Source organism: Cibotium barometz, chromosome 30 (genome assembly GCF_041138505.1).
Source record: "Cibotium barometz isolate CiBa-2024 chromosome 30, ASM4113850v1, whole genome shotgun sequence".
Classification (NCBI taxonomy): domain Eukaryota; kingdom Viridiplantae; phylum Streptophyta; class Polypodiopsida; order Cyatheales; family Cibotiaceae; genus Cibotium; species Cibotium barometz.
In genome coordinates this window covers 53,064,865-53,087,290 of record NC_141075.1, presented here as the reverse complement: position 1 = coordinate 53,087,290, position 22,426 = coordinate 53,064,865, and the positions used below count along the sequence as shown (strand labels likewise).

General features: G+C 39.0%; 1 protein-coding gene and 1 pseudogene across 1 annotated transcript in view; one reads left to right on the top strand and one right to left on the bottom strand.

Annotated features, from left to right (window-relative positions):
- Positions 1–22,426, top strand: part of LOC147621656 (uncharacterized) — a 161,368-nt gene that overhangs the window by 64,257 nt on the left and 74,685 nt on the right. The window lies entirely within an intron of this gene.
- LOC147621660 (uncharacterized) lies at positions 19,606–20,317 on the bottom strand (annotated as a pseudogene).

Sequence of the window (22,426 nt, the reverse complement as noted above, 5' to 3'; positions counted from 1 at the left end):
ATTTGTGTGGATCCAAAGAAAGTGGAATGTATTAGGAATTGGCCGGTTTCTTCAAGCACTACTCAATTGAGGGGATTTTTGGGGTTATCTTCATTCTATAGGCGCTTTATTGCCCACTATGCAAAAATTGCAGCCCCAATGAGACGGACAAATTGCAGCCCCAATGACGGACAAATTGAAGAAGGAAACCTTCTTTTGGGATGCCATTGCCAACAAAAGCTTTGAAGATATGAAGAAGATGCTCACATCAGCACCTGTTTTGGTATGTCCAGACTTCACCAAACCTTTCACAATAAGGGCGGATGCAAGTGGAAGAGGGATTGGTGCAGTACTTTACCAAGACCATGGAGTCATTGCTTATGAAAGTAGAAAGCTGAATGACAAAGAAACAGAACTCCATGTGTATGAGCAAGAGATGATTGCTATACTCCATGCTATCAAGAAATGGCACCATTACTTATATGGGAGTCATTTTTATGTGAGAAGTGATCATAGGGTGCTGAAGTATTTCCTCACACAACCCAATTTGTCTCCTAAGCAAAGAAGGTGGGTAGCAACACTACAAAACTATGATTTTGAAATCACATACACAAAGGGCAAAGAAAATGTGGTTGCCGATTCCTTGTCTCGTATGTGGGCCTGCTCATTGTATGCTATTTCTGAGGTGCATAAAGATTGGATCATGGAGATACAAGAAGAGTACTTGTTTGATGAAGAAACCTCACAAATAGTGTAGAAATTACAGCAAGGTGTATGTGAAGAGTTACCCCATTATGAGCTGAAAAATGGTCTCCTCTACTACAAAGGAAAAGTCTACTTGGTTCCTACTTCATCATTTATCAAGAAGATCATGGAAGAGTGCATTGTACTCCTATGGCTGGTCATTTGGGTGTCTACAAAACCTTTGATGCAATAAGGAAAAGTTTCTTTTGGAAGGGGATGTGGAAGAGCATTCATGCTTATGTAAGTGGGTGCCGGTCATGTCAATTGAACAAGGATCCTACACATAAACCGGGAGGTTTGCTTCAGCCATTGCCCATTCCCGAAGGCAAATGGAGTCATATATCAATGGATTTCATTACTAACCTTCCGCGCACAAAGAAAGGGTGGGACAGCTTGTATGTTGTGGTGGATAGATTGACCAAAGTGGCCCATTTCATTCCTTCCAAGGTCACATATTCAGCCCAAAATGTTGCCAAGCTATTTGTTGATGGGGTTTTCAAGTTGCATGGTATGCGGTCACAAATTGTGAGTGATCGCGATGTCAAATTCATGAGCACTTTTTGGAGAATATTGTTTGAATATATGGGAACCAAGCTTACTCCAAGCACCGCCTATCATCCCGAAACCGATGGTCAAACAGAAAGAGTAAACAAATGGGTGGAAACATATCTACGCCACTATTGTCATGATACTCAAAGCACATGGGATGATTGGTTACCTTTGGCTGAGTTTGCTTACAACTCAACATATCATGTGAGCATTGGCATGTCACCCTTTGAGGCTTTATATGGTTACAAGGTCAATTTGCCTATGTTGGTGGGTACATATGAGACTTCTAACCATAATGCCAAGGAGGAAGCTGAAAGGATGCAAGCTTTGTTGCAACAATGCAAAAGTAATTTGAAGGTTGCACAAGAGAAAATGAGACAATATGCCAATGTTCATCGAAGACCATTGGAATTCAAAGTGGGAGATTGGGTTCTTTTTTGAGAATACCAAAGTCAAGATATGCGTCTTTGAAGGGAAGCACCAACACCAAACTAGCTCATCGCTATTATGGTCCTTATCAAGTGATACGAGAGTTGGGGAGGTTGCATATCAACTCTTACTTCCATCTACAACAAAGATTCATGATGTGTTTCATGTCTCTCACTTGAAAGGGTATGTGGGTATGATCGATCAAATGGTTGATGAGTTACCTCCAATGAATGAAGAGGGAATGATTGAATACATTCCAGAAGCTATCTTGGGTACAAGGAAAAAGGTACTTTGCACTCGTACCTTGGTGGAGTATCTTGTTCAATGGAAAGGTTTACCTAAGGAAGAAGCTTCATGGCAACCTATTTCAGCATTGGAGGGATATGAAGCATTGATAGAGCAATATGGGTTGGTGTAAATTCAGCCACATGGAACATTCTTCTCCAAATTTGGGGTATTCATTTGAGGTTTCGAGGACGAAACCATTGGGGAAGGGATGGTTTGTAAGAAAGCATTATGGGCCCAAGGCCATGGACAACTAGTAAGTAGGTGTGAACTCTTGGGTGGAGTATAAATACTAATGTAAATGGGATTATGGGTCATTCATGATAATGTTATCTGTTCCAAGAATCAATGGTGAGCTTCTCCCGTGAGATGCTAAGTGGTGACTCCTTCATGAGCCACTCCCTTGGTGAGGGACTAACCCACCCCTGTTCCTTTCTTTCACGAAAGAGGCAAAGATCGAGTTGAGCGATTCTTTCGAAACTGTGCTCTTTCCTGTGCATTTGCCTCCTTTGCGAGCTCATATCTCTCTAGCCACTTCTGCATGGACTCCCAGTTAAGAATGCAAAACTTCATCTCCTTCTCTCTGAAGGCTGGGTCCATTTTTCTTTGGGTCCCCTGACCTTGGGGTTCGTCATCACCGACAAGCCGAATGTCAGTATTGTCGCTCCATAAGCGACGCATTTCTGGGTCTGACATGCCTAAAAACTCTGTTATGAACACCAAAGACTCTTGCATGAGCCACCCCATGCTACCCTGTGGACGTGCTCTCTAACGAACAAACCCTTTTAGTGTCTTCATGAACCGCTCTAAGAAGAACATCCATCGGCTGTGGTGGACAGTTCATGCTAGTGCAACCTTGTCAACCACATGAACTAGCAAATGCAACTGGATTGTGACAATGCTTGTGGGAAAGAATTTTTCAACCATACAGACAGCCTATACTGCATTGAGTTTGGCAGCGTCTATGCTGTCTCTCCTTATCCCTTTAGATGAGATCCATCGTACCAAGGTACTGACCTTCTAAATGGTTGTTCGCACATAGGCAGTCTTTCATAGCTACAGGGAGCACAAACTCCAGAAACTTATGCCAATCATGAGACTTGAGTCCTCCAAGATCGTCATTCCGTGTGAAGGCAGTCTTTAGACACCTCATGCACCCAGTAGGTGTGAGACTCGTGATTGATCAATAACTCACCCCAATAAGGGAGATCGTGGAAGATCGAGAGCCTTTTCATGCCTGCAAGTGGTGTCCCCGTCTAACACGTTTTCCGAAGAGGTTTTGAGTAGGGTGCAACATCGAGTCGAGGTCGACATAAGGGACAAGCATTGTAACCCGAAATGGACAAGCTTGCACAAATAATGAACCAATTTATGACATTAAAAAATGAGGTATTGTGTACACACAGACCCACCAGGTTGGATGAAATGTAAAGGGTTGACTGATGTTACCTGAACATTCACCATATCCGAGCTAGTCATGCATCATCCACATAAGTATGCCTTGCACTCGTACCTCCCATCTTGTCAAAGGTTGTGACATGTCTCGCACAGTAATACCATCCCATAAAGTGCGTAGCTCTTCCACAAGCAGTGCCAGGTATACATCCATATTTTTGACCTTGTACTAGCACGATAAGGGCTAACAACAAATGACCCTTTTTTGTGGCCAGCCATGGCGGGATGTTATAGTTAACCAAACAGACAAGCCATGTGCTCCATGATGAGCTGCGTAGACCAAATGGATTTACACCATCCATAGCTAGGCCTAGACGCAGATTCCAAGGCTCTCCAACAAAGGCCACGTGTTGTCTATGTGTTTCCAAGCATCGGAATCGGCAGGCACTTGCATCACACCGTCTGTGGATTTGCTCTTTGCATGCCATGACATTAATTGGGCTACGGATTTGCATCTGAATATGTTCTTGATTCTCAGGATGATAGGAAAGTGAATCGAAGGACTTTTGTTAGGGCTGCTTTGCCCACAAGGTCTTCCATGAATCTTTTCGCTCCACACTTTGAACATATGTGCAGGTGCGCATACTCGTTGCGAAAAAGGATGCAATCATTTGGACATGCATGAATCTTTGTGTAGTCCATGCCCATAGACTTTAAAAGCTTCTTAGTGTCCCCATGTGTCGGAGGCATGTCATTCCCATCTGGCAAAAAATGATCTTTCAAAAGCTTGCAAAGGATAAGTAATCTTTTTGTTTGCTTTGGGAAGACTTTTTAAAAAACAACCTACCACCCTTCGTGGCACCCACATTGGTTTTAAGGCACGTGATTTAAAATAAAAACAAGAAGCCACCCACTTCGGGCACCCACAGGGTTTTAAGGCGCCATATAACAAAAACCATTTCTGTCTCTCTCTCGCTCACTCTCGCTCTCTCTCTAATGATACGTACATACGTATGCATATAAGTATGTATGTGTATGTGTTAACGTATTTTAGGTATGTATGTATGTGTGTATGTAAGTTTACATATTTTACGTATGTATGTATGTATTTTGAGCCATAGGTATGTATGTATGTATGTAGACATGCACGTATACATGTATGTATGTATCTATGTATATACGTATGTATGTATGTATGTATGTATGTAGATGTAGGTATCCATGTATGTATGTATTTATGTACGTATGCATGTATTTATGTACGTATGTATGTATGTATCTATGTATGTATTTATATATGTATTTATGTACGTATGTATGTATGTAGACATGCACGTATACATGTATGTATGTATCTATGTATATATGTATGTATGGATGTATGTATGTATGTAGATGTAGGTATCCATGTATGTATGTATTTATGTACGTATGTATGTATGTATCTATGTAAGTATGTATTTATCTAAGTATGTATTTATATATGTATTTATGTATGTATTTATCTATGTAAGTATGTATGTTATGAATGTAGGTATGTATCTATGTATATATTTTACGTATGTAAGTATGTATCTATGTATGTATGTGCATGTGTACATGTGTATGTGGATGTGTATGTGTCCATGTATATGTGAATGTGTATGTGAGTGAAGGTGGGTACATATATGTCCACGTGTATGTGTGCATGTGAATGAGTATGTGTGCATGTATATGTGAATGGGTATATGGATGTGAATATGTGAGTATATGTGTATGTGAGTATGTGAGTATATGTGTATGTGCATGTGAATGTGTGTATGTGTATGTGCATGTGTGTATGTGTATGTGCATGTGCATGTGTATATGTGTATGTGCATGTGTGTATGTGTATGTGAATGTGCATGTATGATCATATAAATTTAATTAATTGTATTAATTATTTAAAATTAAGACAACATAATCTTAAATTATTCAATTCAAAATAATAAACTAAATGTTTCAAAAGAAAATCCTAAATTTGATTTATGAAAATTTAACATAATCCTAAGTTTAATTTTAAAAACCCTAAATTTTAAACCTAATTAAAAAACCCTAATCTTAAACCCTAAACGTGTGGAGAGTGCAGAGAGAGAGAGAGGAGAAGGAAGAGACAAATAAGAGAAAGAGAGAGAGGAGGAAGAGAGAAAGAAGAGGGAGAGAGAGAGCAAGGAGAGAGAAGAGAAAGAGAGAGAGAGAGAGAGAGAGGGGGGGGGTGCTCATGTGAGAGAGTGAAGGGAAGGAGAGAGGGGGAGGAGAGCAGGGCACCAACTTGCTGTTTCGACTTCCCTACTGTTTCAAGAATGAGGATGTGCGCAGCCAAAAATTTTCTTTTCCTCCCAGAAGAGCGTCGGTATTATCATCGGTATTTGCGTCTATATTACCATCGGTATTTGCGTCGGTATAAGTGTTGGTATCAACGTCGGTATGTGTTTTCCGACGCTCATACCGACACACATACCGATGCTGTATGAAATCATCGGTAACAGTAGCGTCGGTATTCCCTGGAGTCGTAGTAGCGAGAATGCTTCAATTGCTAGTCATTTGAATGAGTTCAACCAAATCTATTTGCAATTATTGTCCCAAAAGTTATTGTTTGGTGAGGGCCATATTCCTCTTGTATTCTTTACCTCCCTCTTGGGACACATAAGTAACATTGGGGAAGGGATGGTTTGTAAGAAAGCATTATGGGCCCAAGGCCATGGACAACTAGTAAGTAGGTGTGAACTCTTGGGTGGAGTATAAATACCAATGTAAATGGGATTATGGGTCATTCATGATAATGTTATCTGTTCCAAGAATCAATGGTGAGCTTCTCCCGTGAGATGCTAAGTGGTGACTCCTTCATGAGCCACTCCCTTGGTGAGGGACTAACCCACCCCTGTTCCTTTCTTTCACGAAAGAGGCAAAGATCGAGTTGAGCGATTCTTTCGAAACTGTGCTCTTTCCTGTGCATTTGCCTCCTTTGCGAGCTCATATCTCTCTAGCCACTTCTGCATGGGCTCCCAGTTAAGAATGCAAAACTTCATCGCCTTCTCCCTGAAGGCTGGGTCCATTTTTCTTTGGGTCCCCTGACCTTGGGGTTCGTCATCACCGACAAGCCGAATGTCAGTATTGTCGCTCCATAAGCGAGGCATTTCTGGGTCTGACATGCCTAAAAACTCTGTTATGAACACCAAAGACTCTTGCATGAGCCACCCCATGCTACCCTGTGGACGTGCTCTCTAACGAACAAACCCTTTTAGTGTCTTCATGAACCGCTCTAAGAAGAACATCCATCGGCTGTGGACAGTTCATGCTAGTGCAACCTCGTCAACCACATGAACTAGCAAATGCAACTGGATTGTGACAATGCTTGTGGGAAAGAATTTTTCAACCATACAGACAGCCTTTACTGCATTGAGTTTGGCAGCGTCTATGCTGTCTCTCCTTATCCCTTTAGATGAGATCCATCGTACCAAGGTACTGATCTTGTAAATGGTTGTTCGCACATCCTCTGATAGGCAGTCTTTCATAGCTATAGGGAGCACAAACTGCAAAAACTTATGCCAATCATGTAAGATTCCTCTCCCAACCCCTTTTTGATGTCTAGTATATTCCCCTGTAATCAATTCCTTTTCTGACATATAAGAAATCTTGTTTGTGACTGTTTTAACCTAGAGAGAGAAAATATTCTAGAGAGAGAATATTCAGATTTTGAATATTTCAGGATAGAAAAATATCTCTTATAATTCAGATGAGTTCCCCTGAAACAAAAATTTAAAAAGAATTTTCCAATGTGCAATTGGAATTAATTGGAAAGAGGTATAAAGAACCTTAGCCTAAGAGTCTAGATTTTCATAAATCTTTAGACTATGGTCCAATTAAGGTTCCTATGGGCTAATAGCATCAATCCATGTGTAGGGAGGAGATAAATCCAAATTGTAAAAAGAAAATACCCAAAAATGAGTAAATGCTCACATGAGGTGAAGAGTTGAAAATGTACAAGGTTTATTAGTAAAAAACTATGAGCAATATTAAAATGATTCCATTATGACTCATATGTAAGGAAGGAGAGTTCTTTAAAGGAGGTGCACATTTCACATAAGATGAAGAGTTGAAAATGTACAAGGTTTATTAGTAAATAAACACATATGTAAGGAAGGGGAGTTCTTTAAAGGAGGTGCATATTTCACATAAGATGAAGAGTTGAAAATGTACAAGGTTTATTAGTAAATAAACACATATGTAAGGAAGGGGAGTTCTTTAAAGGAGGTGCATATTTCACATAAGATGAAGAGTTGAAAATGTACAAGGTTTATTAGTAAAAAAACTATGACACATATGTAAGGAAGAGGAGTTCTTTAAAGGAGGTGCATATTTCACATAAGATGAAGAGTTGAAAATGTACAAGGTTTATTAGTAAAAAACTATGAGCAATAAAATTTTGACACATATGTAAGGAAGGGGAATTCTTTAAAGGAGGTACATATTTCACATGCTTGAATGAGTTTTAAACTCAAAAATAATGTGATATTTTTATCTCTCATCTCTCTTGAACCAAACCAAATCAAAATGGAACCAAACCAAATCAAAAAGTAACCAAACTAGGTCCAAATCTAGTCCAAATTCAACCAAACTGACTTGGAAAATTCTAGAATCAGTTTGTTTGGTTAGGAGCTCAAATTTTCCTATAAATAGAAGCCTCCCCTTGTTGAAAAAAATATAATGTCTTATGCATTGTTACTCTACTCCACCTAAGCCAAAATATAGTCTCTTATGCTTTGTTACTCTACTCCACCTAAGCCAAAATATAGTCTCTTATGCTTTGTTACTCTACTCCACCTAAGCCAAATTAGATAGAGTCTTATGCTTGTTACTCTACTCCACCTAAGCTAAAATATATAGTGTCTTATGCCTTGTTACTCTACTCCACCTAAGCCAAATTAGATAGAGTCTTATGCCTTGTTACTCTACTCCACCTAATGCCAAATTAGATAGTGTCTTATGCTTTGTTACTCTACTCCATCTAAGCCAAAATATATAGTGTCTTATGCTATGTTACTCCACCTAAGCCAAGAACTGTGAATTCTTTAATAATTCACTAGTTTTTGACACTTCTCTCTTTCTTCAATCCCCATTGGTGGCTCCATCAACATACTAAACCAATTGATTGGTTGGGGGCCTCTACCGTGAATAAAGAATCAAGCAAATCATAAGGTAAGTATATTGAATTTTTATGATTTCTCAATGATTCTCTCTTCTCAACCCCTCTCAAGCTTGAGAAGTTTAATTGGTATGGTTTTTTTTAAAAGCTATTGAAGTTAATTGGTGAATAGTAGTGAAGAGTTACATAATTTAATAAATGCTATAGAAGTTAATTTCCACTTATATTTAAATTCTAATGGTTTTTATAATTTCTCTCTCTCACTCAAGAAATGGTCATACTCATGACCCATTCTCAATCCAAATGAAGCTTTTCATAAAGCTTTTCCTTAATCCAAGATTAAGCTATGCTTGAGGCCAAATTAATGGCTTTTTGCTATGCTTTTAGTTTATGCACATTGATGATTCAATCCATTATGGATTGATGACCCAATTAGAGACCATTCTAATTGTTTTCTTAATGATCCAATTAGAGACCATTATGGATTGATGACCCAATTAGAGACCATTCTAATTGTTTTCTTAATGATCCAATTAGAGACCATTATGGATTGATGATCCAATTAGAGACCATTCTAATTGTTTTCTTAATGATCCAATTAGAGACCATTATGGATTGATGATCCAATTAGAGACCATTCTAATTATTTCTTTGATAATGAGCTTTATCCCTTAGAAAAAAAAATTGAGATTTATCAGTCATAGTAGCGGAGCTATGGCAAAATTTTTATAAAAATTACGCATAAAATAAATTCATTTAAAGCATAAAAAGAGGAATTCCTACCATATTCTAGGAACTATCATCCTAGATTAATTAAAAGAATTTTATTATGCATGGAGATGTGAATGTTGCATGTAGATGTAGATGTATGGATGTGAGTGTGAATGTAGAGGTGGATGTATGCATGGGACGTGGATGTATGCATGTAGAAATAGATGTGTAGATGAGGATGTAAATGGAGATGTGGATGGATGCATGTAGATGTAGAGGTATAGATGTAGATGTGAATGGAGATGTGGATGGATGCATGTAGATGTAGATGTATAGATGTAGATGTGGATGTGGAGGTAGATGGATGCATGTAGATGTAGATGTATAGATGTAGATGGGAATGGAGATATGGATGTATGCATGTAGATGTAGATGTATAGATGTAGATGTGGATGTGGAGGTGGATGGATGCATGTAGATGTAGATGTATAGATGTAGATGTGAATGGAGATGTGGATGTATGCATGTAGATGTAGATGTATAGATGTGGATGTGGATGTATACATGTAGATGTAGATGTATAGATACGGATGTGGATGTGGAGGTGGATGTATACATGTAGATGTAGATGTATAGATGTAGATGTGGATGTGGAGGTAGATGGATGCATGTAGATGTAGATGTATAGATGTAGATGGGAATGGAAATATGGATGTATGCATGTAGATGTAGATGTATAGATGTAGATGTGGATGTGGAGGTGGATGGATGCATGTAGATGTAGATGTATAGATGTAGATGTGGATGTGGAGGTAGATGGATGCATGTAGATGTAGATGTATAGATGTAGATGGGAATGGAGATATGGATGTATGCATGTAGATGTAGATGTATAGATGTAGATGTGGATGTGGAGGTGGATGGATGCATGTAGATGTAGATGTATAGATGTAGATGTGAATGGAGATGTGGATGTATGCATGTAGATGTAGATGTATGGAGGTGAATGTGAATGTGGATGTGGATGTATGCATAGAGATGTAGATGTATGCATGTAGATGTGAATGTACGCATATAGATGTGGATGTATGGATGTGAATATACGATATGCGATGTGAGGGAATCTGAAGTGATGAGATAAAAATGATGTGATGGGATGAGTATACATATAAATGGAATATGGAATAAGTAATGTAGATTGATGAGGGATAATGTGGAAAAATTAAAGTTAAAATAGAAATTGTGTTGTAAACTGTTTGTAAATACTGTTTGTAAATGCTGTTTGTAAATGATTGTTTTATGTCAAGAATGCTGGGGGGAGCATTTTGACCGTCTTGTGATTAAAGTCGTGATGGTAAAGTTGCAACTGCTGACGGGGAGTCAATGAAGGACGTCTCGCGTAGCAAGGTCGGCCGAGGTCTTGACCAGCCTCGGTGCGATTAAAATGGTGAGCTTCCGGTACGGTGGATGAGGGGCCAAGGAAGCGGCCTATGCGTGAAGCGCTAGGTTACCTGCGAAGGATCCTAGAGGGTGCTGACCATACGGTGCTCGGGCTCTAGGTTGCCTAGGATACCCACGCGTGCGTCGAGGAAGATATTGGAACGGAGTTGGAGTTGTTTTCTGAAATCGAGCATGGATCTGGTTGATTGACCTTGCTGGTCTTCAATGGATGAGTCCATGGCTCCTTATATGGATCTGTTGGTTGATCTTGCTGATCTTCAACGAGAGTCCATCTTGTTAAGTGATTATATTGCCAAGTATTATGGGCTAGGAACTATCGAAACGGCTCCTGAGCGTTCTAGTTGCCAATGATGCCATAGATACTCTGATGAAGGAATGATGGGAAATTAAGAATCAATTGGATAAATTGGAAGATGGTGATCAATGATACTATGGTTTTATTAAAGGATTGTTTTAAACTGGTTGAATCTGATTGAAAAAGGGCAATTTCATATTGGGTGTGTGAGTGGTGTGACTAGTTTTATTTTGCATGAACATCCGGCTAGGGGGCCTTGGAACTCTTTTCCTTGGTACCCGGGACAAAACCTAACCAAATTTTTAATTGGATCCCATCACTACAGTGGTTGGGCGGTTGGCTAACCCATGGGATCGGATGGGGTTAGGCTGGACTGATGGATCCGTAAATCGAGACTCAAACTTTTGTTTTTACGATAGAAAAAAAATAAATCCCGGATAGTAACTGTTCTATGGATAGGAATCAACGGCTGTGCCTCTTGAATGGGGAAAAAAGCGTTGATCCCAATGATCCAAGTGCAAGTTTCTTCCTTGAACTGACTAAGTACCTTATAGATGTAACTGGATCATCTCGATCAGAAATGATCTTGACTACGTTAGAGTAAAAAGTTATCCTGGTGGAATCGCCCGTGCTTTCCGGTAAAGGAAGTTTTTCCGGGTTCGGTTTTGGAACAACCGACGGACTAGTCTCTTATCCGGATATCCGTGGGCGAGGCCCCGAGTGTGGGACCCCTGTCCCGCGCGAGGAGCGCTACTTCCGCTGCCAGTACCCCGAATCCGTTGCTCGGTGGGAACAGGGATCTTACAGTTGGTATCAGAGCATTTGGTTAATAAAGATCAACTGAGAAGACAAATATGTCAAAAATTTATCAAGAAGCACAAAAAGGTTATAATTGTGTGATATAACTCATACAATTTGATATTCAAACTGAAATTCATAATTTGGTAGTTGGGTCTTCAGATGGAAGTACCGCAATTATATAGAATCCTTGACTTGCTTGAGGCCTAGACATGATAGTAGTTACCTTATAATCCCAAGGGCCGTGACTACCCGTATATACCGAGAGTATACTGCAGCTCTTTACTGACAGTATATACGAGTAAATCTAAGACTTGAAATTATAAACGTTAATGCTATCCAGATGATGATTTCGAATGTGATTGATATGATTTTTAATTCTGTTTGAGAATGGATGAATTGATTTGGATTCTGATTGAAAATGCTGATTGAAAAATGTTGATTTTTAAAAATTAGTTGAAATATAATGAAACCACAATGAGGGGGAATGGGACGAGTCCCTGTGATGATATTCATAACTAGAATGATGATAATGAATTCAACAAATCACTATGAGATTAGTGGGTTGTGCTGTCAGATTGCAACTGTTAATACTTGACCGGTAGATCAAGTTAAGGGATGTCAAATTGAGAACTTGCTTGACTGAAAATTCCGTGGAGGAATGTTCCGAAGGAAACTTTTCGGTCTAATGGACCATTATCATGTTAAAGATATGAATGACATGATCTGAATGAATTGTTATTTAATGATGAGTTCTATATAAGGGATATTTATCCCAGTGTTCTGTTGGGTTGACCAGAATATAAGGAACCCTAGAATAAAATTGGATCTTAAGAAAAAGAGATGTCCTCTACCTTGCGAGATGAGGACATCTCGCACTTTTTAAGTGGGGTAGAATGTAAGATTCCTCCCCAGTCTTCGAGGTATACAGGAGTAAGAATCTCCCTTTCTGATCTTATAATTATTTCCTCTCTAAAATAAAAGAAAGTTTCTGTTTAAAAAAGGAAGACCCTTTCCCTAGAATACTTCTCAGGAGTCCCACCTGTTTTAAGGATTTAGAACAATGAGTTCAGAAGTGAGAATCGGTGTTTTGGATACCAAGGTTTTAGCTTTCATTCGAGTACGGCCCAAAAGAAGTTCTTTATCTCTTGGGAAGTATAAGAAGTTATCCCCCAGATATTGTGACCTTATATCTGAATTCAATGAAAGTAGGTGACTTAGCCTACAAGTTTCTTTTATCTCCTCATCTCAAAATTCTTAATGCCTTCTATAGAAAAATGTGCCAAACCCAAATCATGGAAAGACGGTAAAACTTCAGTGGCAAGTTACCGTTGACTTCTAGGTTACGCTAGCTCCTTCCTTTATATAAGTCGTAACTTTTACTTGCCGCTCACAGTAATCTTATTCCCATCAATCTCCTTTCTTTCTTAATCTCCTTCATGGCGGCCTGGCAACAGGAATTAGTTTTATCCCTGATGATTTCTCACCTTCAAGACGCAAGAGAGTCTGTGAAGAAAGACTTTATAGAACAGTATGAGCGCTCACTTTTTCCTCACCTAGGAACTTCTGTAGCGCAGACCAAATGGCGGACCTATCAAAACATAACTAGGGTAACACCCTGGGGTCAGCAACACTTTCGTAACAATGTCCGCTTGGCCATGGTTATTGAAGCTTTGGGTTTGGGTCCCCGATACTACTGTGTCATGAGATCAAGGCATCTTGGGTTTTCTGAGCGGGTCTTCTTACTGGCATGTTTTCTTCCTCATGAGAAGATATGCCTTTACCCCGTTTTTGGCTTGCCTCTCAGAGGTCCTTTTGTTAGATCACCTCATACCACTGAGATAGGTGCGGCAATAACCAGCAGAATCATTCCCATAGATGAGTTACCCTATACTTGTGCAGCTTGTGAAGACTGCTTTTGTGACCATATGATGGACGGGCTTATGGAAGTGTAAAGAGTTCTTCTATCTTTACTGTATAAGTCCCGTGAATGAATAAAGTTTAAATCTTGTTCTTATTTTGAATCTTGCTCTCTTTAAGACTTTTCTTGGTGGTTAATCATGATTAAAATTTTTCTATAAGTCTCATATTCGTGCATCTTGCGAAATTATTCCAAGTTGCGAGATGAGGACATCTCGCGTTTTTTAAGTGGGGTAGAATGTAAGATTCCTCTCCCAACCCCTTTTTGATGTCTAGTATATTCCCCTGTAATCAATTCCTTTTCTGACATATAAGAAATCTTGTTTGTGACTGTTTTAACCTAGAGAGAGAAAATATTCTAGAGAGAGAATATTCAGATTTTGAATATTTCAGGATAGAAAAATATCTCTTATAATTCAGATGAGTTCCCCTGAAACAAAAATTTAAAAAGAATTTTCCAATGTGCAATTGGAATTAATTGGAAAGAGGTATAAAGAACCTTAGCCTAAGAGTCTAGATTTTCATAAATCTTTAGACTATGGTCCAATTAAGGTTCCTATGGGCTAATAGCATCAATCCATGTGTAGGGAGGAGATAAATCCAAATTGTAAAAAGAAAATACCCAAAAATGAGTAAATGCTCACATGAGGTGAAGAGTTGAAAATGTACAAGGTTTATTAGTAAAAAACTATGAGCAATATTAAAATGATTCCATTATGACTCATATGTAAGGAAGGAGAGTTCTTTAAAGGAGGTGCACATTTCACATAAGATGAAGAGTTGAAAATGTACAAGGTTTATTAGTAAATAAACACATATGTAAGGAAGGGGAGTTCTTTAAAGGAGGTGCATATTTCACATAAGATGAAGAGTTGAAAATGTACAAGGTTTATTAGTAAATAAACACATATGTAAGGAAGGGGAGTTCTTTAAAGGAGGTGCATATTTCACATAAGATGAAGAGTTGAAAATGTACAAGGTTTATTAGTAAAAAAACTATGACACATATGTAAGGAAGAGGAGTTCTTTAAAGGAGGTGCATATTTCACATAAGATGAAGAGTTGAAAATGTACAAGGTTTATTAGTAAAAAACTATGAGCAATAAAATTTTGACACATATGTAAGGAAGGGGAATTCTTTAAAGGAGGTACATATTTCACATGCTTGAATGAGTTTTAAACTCAAAAATAATGTGATATTTTTATCTCTCATCTCTCTTGAACCAAACCAAATCAAAATGGAACCAAACCAAATCAAAAAGTAACCAAACTAGGTCCAAATCTAGTCCAAATTCAACCAAACTGACTTGGAAAATTCTAGAATCAGTTTGTTTGGTTAGGAGCTCAAATTTTCCTATAAATAGAAGCCTCCCCTTGTTGAAAAAAATATAATGTCTTATGCATTGTTACTCTACTCCACCTAAGCCAAAATATAGTCTCTTATGCTTTGTTACTCTACTCCACCTAAGCCAAAATATAGTCTCTTATGCTTTGTTACTCTACTCCACCTAAGCCAAATTAGATAGAGTCTTATGCTTGTTACTCTACTCCACCTAAGCTAAAATATATAGTGTCTTATGCCTTGTTACTCTACTCCACCTAAGCCAAATTAGATAGAGTCTTATGCCTTGTTACTCTACTCCACCTAATGCCAAATTAGATAGTGTCTTATGCTTTGTTACTCTACTCCATCTAAGCCAAAATATATAGTGTCTTATGCTATGTTACTCCACCTAAGCCAAGAACTGTGAATTCTTTAATAATTCACTAGTTTTTGACACTTCTCTCTTTCTTCAATCCCCATTGGTGGCTCCATCAACATACTAAACCAATTGATTGGTTGGGGGCCTCTACCGTGAATAAAGAATCAAGCAAATCATAAGGTAAGTATATTGAATTTTTATGATTTCTCAATGATTCTCTCTTCTCAACCCCTCTCAAGCTTGAGAAGTTTAATTGGTATGGTTTTTTTTAAAAGCTATTGAAGTTAATTGGTGAATAGTAGTGAAGAGTTACATAATTTAATAAATGCTATAGAAGTTAATTTCCACTTATATTTAAATTCTAATGGTTTTTATAATTTCTCTCTCTCACTCAAGAAATGGTCATACTCATGACCCATTCTCAATCCAAATGAAGCTTTTCATAAAGCTTTTCCTTAATCCAAGATTAAGCTATGCTTGAGGCCAAATTAATGGCTTTTTGCTATGCTTTTAGTTTATGCACATTGATGATTCAATCCATTATGGATTGATGACCCAATTAGAGACCATTCTAATTGTTTTCTTAATGATCCAATTAGAGACCATTATGGATTGATGACCCAATTAGAGACCATTCTAATTGTTTTCTTAATGATCCAATTAGAGACCATTATGGATTGATGATCCAATTAGAGACCATTCTAATTGTTTTCTTAATGATCCAATTAGAGACCATTATGGATTGATGATCCAATTAGAGACCATTCTAATTATTTCTTTGATAATGAGCTTTATCCCTTAGAAAAAAAAATTGAGATTTATCAGTCATAGTAGCGGAGCTATGGCAAAATTTTTATAAAAATTACGCATAAAATAAATTCATTTAAAGCATAAAAAGAGGAATTCCTACCATATTCTAGGAACTATCATCCTAGATTAATTAAAAGAATTTTATTATGCATGGAGATGTGAATGTTGCATGTAGATGTAGATGTATGGATGTGAGTGTGAATGTAGAGGTGGATGTATGCATGGGACGTGGATGTATGCATGTAGAAATAGATGTGTAGATGAGGATGTAAATGGAGATGTGGATGGATGCATGTAGATGTAGAGGTATAGATGTAGATGTGAATGGAGATGTGGATGGATGCATGTAGATGTAGATGTATAGATGTAGATGTGGATGTGGAGGTAGATGGATGCATGTAGATGTAGATGTATAGATGTAGATGGGAATGGAGATATGGATGTATGCATGTAGATGTAGATGTATAGATGTAGATGTGGATGTGGAGGTGGATGGATGCATGTAGATGTAGATGTATAGATGTAGATGTGAATGGAGATGTGGATGTATGCATGTAGATGTAGATGTATAGATGTGGATGTGGATGTATACATGTAGATGTAGATGTATAGATACGGATGTGGATGTGGAGGTGGATGTATACATGTAGATGTAGATGTATAGATGTAGATGTGGATGTGGAGGTAGATGGATGCATGTAGATGTAGATGTATAGATGTAGATGGGAATGGAAATATGGATGTATGCATGTAGATGTAGATGTATAGATGTAGATGTGGATGTGGAGGTGGATGGATGCATGTAGATGTAGATGTATAGATGTAGATGTGGATGTGGAGGTAGATGGATGCATGTAGATGTAGATGTATAGATGTAGATGGGAATGGAGATATGGATGTATGCATGTAGATGTAGATGTATAGATGTAGATGTGGATGTGGAGGTGGATGGATGCATGTAGATGTAGATGTATAGATGTAGATGTGAATGGAGATGTGGATGTATGCATGTAGATGTAGATGTATGGAGGTGAATGTGAATGTGGATGTGGATGTATGCATAGAGATGTAGATGTATGCATGTAGATGTGAATGTACGCATATAGATGTGGATGTATGGATGTGAATATACGATATGCGATGTGAGGGAATCTGAAGTGATGAGATAAAAATGATGTGATGGGATGAGTATACATATAAATGGAATATGGAATAAGTAATGTAGATTGATGAGGGATAATGTGGAAAAATTAAAGTTAAAATAGAAATTGTGTTGTAAACTGTTTGTAAATACTGTTTGTAAATGCTGTTTGTAAATGATTGTTTTATGTCAAGAATGCTGGGGGGAGCATTTTGACCGTCTTGTGATTAAAGTCGTGATGGTAAAGTTGCAACTGCTGACGGGGAGTCAATGAAGGACGTCTCGCGTAGCAAGGTCGGCCGAGGTCTTGACCAGCCTCGGTGCGATTAAAATGGTGAGCTTCCGGTACGGTGGATGAGGGGCCAAGGAAGCGGCCTATGCGTGAAGCGCTAGGTTACCTGCGAAGGATCCTAGAGGGTGCTGACCATACGGTGCTCGGGCTCTGGGTTGCCTAGGATACCCACGCGTGCGTCGAGGAAGATATTGGAACGGAGTTGGAGTTGTTTTCTGAAATCGAGCATGGATCTGGTTGATTGACCTTGCTGGTCTTCAATGGATGAGTCCATGGCTCCTTATATGGATCTGTTGGTTGATCTTGCTGATCTTCAACGAGAGTCCATCTTGTTAAGTGATTATATTGCCAAGTATTATGGGCTAGGAACTATCGAAACGGCTCCTGAGCGTTCTAGTTGCCAATGATGCCATAGATACTCTGATGAAGGAATGATGGGAAATTAAGAATCAATTGGATAAATTGGAAGATGGTGATCAATGATACTATGGTTTTATTAAAGGATTGTTTTAAACTGGTTGAATCTGATTGAAAAAGGGCAATTTCATATTGGGTGTGTGAGTGGTGTGACTAGTTTTATTTTGCATGAACATCCGGCTAGGGGGCCTTGGAACTCTTTTCCTTGGTACCCGGGACAAAACCTAACCAAATTTTTAATTGGATCCCATCACTACAGTGGTTGGGCGGTTGGCTAACCCATGGGATCGGATGGGGTTAGGCTGGACTGATGGATCCGTAAATCGAGACTCAAACTTTTGTTTTTACGATAGAAAAAAAATAAATCCCGGATAGTAACTGTTCTATGGATAGGAATCAACGGCTGTGCCTCTTGAATGGGGAAAAAAGCGTTGATCCCAATGATCCAAGTGCAAGTTTCTTCCTTGAACTGACTAAGTACCTTATAGATGTAACTGGATCATCTCGATCAGAAATGATCTTGACTACGTTAGAGTAAAAAGTTATCCTGGTGGAATCGCCCGTGCTTTCCGGTAAAGGAAGTTTTTCCGGGTTCGGTTTTGGAACAACCGACGGACTAGTCTCTTATCCGGATATCCGTGGGCGAGGCCCCGAGTGTGGGACCCCTGTCCCGCGCGAGGAGCGCTACTTCCGCTGCCAGTACCCCGAATCCGTTGCTCGGTGGGAACAGGGATCTTACAAATCATGAGACTTGAGTCCTCCAAGATCGTCATTCCGTGTGAAGGCAGTCTTTAGACACCTCATGCACCCAGTAGGTGTGAGACTCGTGATTGATCAATAACTCAACCCAATAAGGGAGATCGTGGAAGATCGAGAGCCTTTTCATGCCTACGAGTGGTGTCCCCGTCTCCTCTTCCCACATTTGCTTCCAATCACTTGCTTTCCATTGTCGTTGTGCTAGCCCTTCACGCAAGGCGTGTCCTTCAGGCAGATATCTGTGATGTACTTGGTACACGGTTTTCCGAAGAGGTTTTGAGTAGGGTGCAACATCGAGTCGAGGTCCACATAAGGGACAAGCATTGTAACCTGAAATGGACAAGCTTGCACAAATAATGAACCAATTTATGACATTAAAAAATGAGGTATTGTGTACACATAGACCCACCAGGTTGGATGAAACGTAAAGGGTTGACTGATGTTACCTGAACATTCACCATATCCGAGCCAGTCATGCATCATCCACATAAGTATGCCTTGCACTCGTACCTCCCATCTTGTCAAAGGTTGTGACATGTCTCGCACAGTAATACCATCCCATAAAGTGCGTAGCTCTTCCACAAGCAGTGCCAGGTATACATCCATATTTTTGACCTTGTACTAGCACGATAAGGGCTAACAACAAATGACCCTTTTTTGTGGCCAGCCATGGCGGGATGTTATAGTTAACCAAACAGACAAGCCATGTGCTCCATGATGAGCTGGGTAGACCAAATGGATTTACACCATCCATAGCTAGGCCCCAAGGCTCTCCAACAAAGGCCACGTGTTGTCTATGTGTTGCCAAGCATCGGAATCGGCAGGCACTTGCATCACACCGTCTGTGGATTTGCTCTTTGCATGCCATGACATTAATTGGGCTACGGATTTGCATCTGAATATGTTCTTGATTCTCAGGATGATAGGAAAGTGAATCGAAGGACTTTTGTTGGGGCTGCTTTGCCCACAAGGTCTTCCATGAATCTTTTCGCTCCACACTTTGAACATATGTGTAGGTGCGCATACTCGTTGCGAAAAAGGATGCAATCATTTGGACATGCATGAATCTTTGTGTAGTCCATGCCCATGGACTTTAAAAGCTTCTTAGTGTCCCCATGCATCGGAGGCATGTCATTCCCATCTGGCAAAAAATGATCTTTCAAAAGCTTGCAAAGGATAAGTAATCTTTTTGTGTTTCGAACTATAAAAACAAGTTTGACTATTTTGGTGCAGTAAAGAAACTGTCAAGTGCACTCTACCTGAACAGTTCAGAGACACTAGCATCCAACCATCCATAAATGGATTGAAGATTGAGCATCGCGAGCGATGCACGTAGAACAGAGTTCTTTGCGCCATTGTAGAGTGGCAAATGAGGTAGTTTTTGCATCGTTTGCTCTTCTTTGTCGACTTCTGATCGTGGAAATTCTGTCGTATACACGGAATCCACATCATTGTGCCCACCATCCATGCATCCACGTCATTGTGCCCACCATCGTGGTCCTCATCCATGCATCCAGCATTTCTCCCATGTGTTCATTCTTTGTCATGCTTGCAATAGCTTGTCTTTCCGCATTTATCTCCATCTCTGTCATCGCATCCCTAGCTGTCCTCTATAGTCCACGAGATGTGGACGGCGCAATGTCGTGTGGATCGGCCGGCCAAACCATGTGACTGGAAGCGTAGGTTTTGTAGTTGATCCAATGCAAATGGTCCATATTCTCGAACGTGTGTAGTACAAATCCATTGTTTACGAAAGATTTGATACTTGCATTGAGTGCAAGGACACGCCATGCTTTCTTTGGGATCCAAAGATGCCATCTAATATCATCAATATGCGTCGTTCGGACATCTCTCCCTCCATATCTCTCTCTCTTTACCTCTCTTCTATAATTTCTAGGTCTCTTCACTTGTTAAAAAAAAACGGGCAGAGTTTCCTTTGCTTTGGGAAGACTTTTTAAAAAACAACCTACCACCCCTTCGAGGCACCCACATTGGTTTTAAGGCACGTGATTTAAAAAAAAAACAAGAAGCCACCCACTTCGGGCACCCACAGGGTTTTAAGGCGCCATATAACAAAAACCATTCTGTCTCTCTCTCGCTCACTCTCGCTCTCTCTCTAATGATACATACATACGTATGCATATAAGTATGTATGTGTATGTGTTAACGTATTTTAGGTATGTATGTATGTGTGTATGTAAGTTTACATATTTTACGTATGTATGTATGTATTTTGAGCCATAGGTATGTATGTATGTATGTAGACATGCACGTATACATGTATGTATGTATCTATGTATATACGTATGTATGTATGTATGTATGTATGTAGATGTAGGTATCCATGTATGTATGTATTTATGTACGTATGTATGTATTTATGTACGTATGTATGTATGTATCTATGTATATATGTATGTATGTATGTATGTATGTATGTATGTAGATGTAGGTATCCATGTATGTATGTATTTATGTATGTATGTATGTATGTATCTATGTAAGTATGTATTTATCTAAGTATGTATTTATATATGTATTTATGTATGTATTTATCTATGTAAGTATGTATGTTATGAATGTAGGTATGTATCTATGTATATATTTTACGTATGTAAGTATGTATCTATGTATGTATGTGCATGTGTACATGTGAATGTGGATGTGTATGTGTCCATGTATATGTGAATGTGTATGTGAGTGAAGGTGGGTACATATATGTCCACGTGTATGTGTGCATGTGAATGAGTATGTGTGCATGTATATGTGAATGGGTATATGGATGTGAATATGTGAGTATATGTGTATGTGAGTATGTGCGTATATGTGTATGTGCATGTGAATGTGTATATGTGTATGTGCATGTGAATGTGTGTATGTGTATGTGCATGTGTGTATGTGTATGTGCATGTGCATGTGTATATGTGTATGTGCATGTGTGTATGTGTATGTGAATGTGCATGTATGATCATATAAATTTAATTAATTGTATTAATTATTTAAAATTAAGACAACATAATCTTAAATTATTCAATTCAAAATAATAAACTAAATGTTTCAAAAGAAAATCCTAAATTTGATTTATGAAAATTTAACATAATCCTAAGTTTAATTTTAAAAACCCTAAATTTTAAACCTAATTAAAAAACCCTAATCTTAAACCCTAAATGTGTGGAGAGTGCAGAGAGAGAGAGAGGAGAAGGAAGAGACAAATAAGAGAAAGAGAGAGAGGAGGAAGAGAGAAAGAAGAGGGAGAGAGAGAGCAAGGAGAGAGAAGAGAAAGAGAGAGAGAGAGAGAGAGGGGGGGTGCTCATGTGAGAGAGTGAAGGGAAGGAGAGAGGGGGACGAGAGCAGGGCACCAACTTGCTGTTTCGACTTCCCTGCTATTTCAAGAATGAGGATGTGCGCAGCCAAAAATTTTCTTTTCCTCCCAGAAGAGCGTCGGTATTATCATCGGTATTTGCGTCTATATTACCATCGATATTTGCGTCGGTATAAGTGTTGGTATCAACGTCGGTATGTGTTTTTCGACGCTCATACCGACACACATACCGATGTTGTATGAAAGCATCGGTAA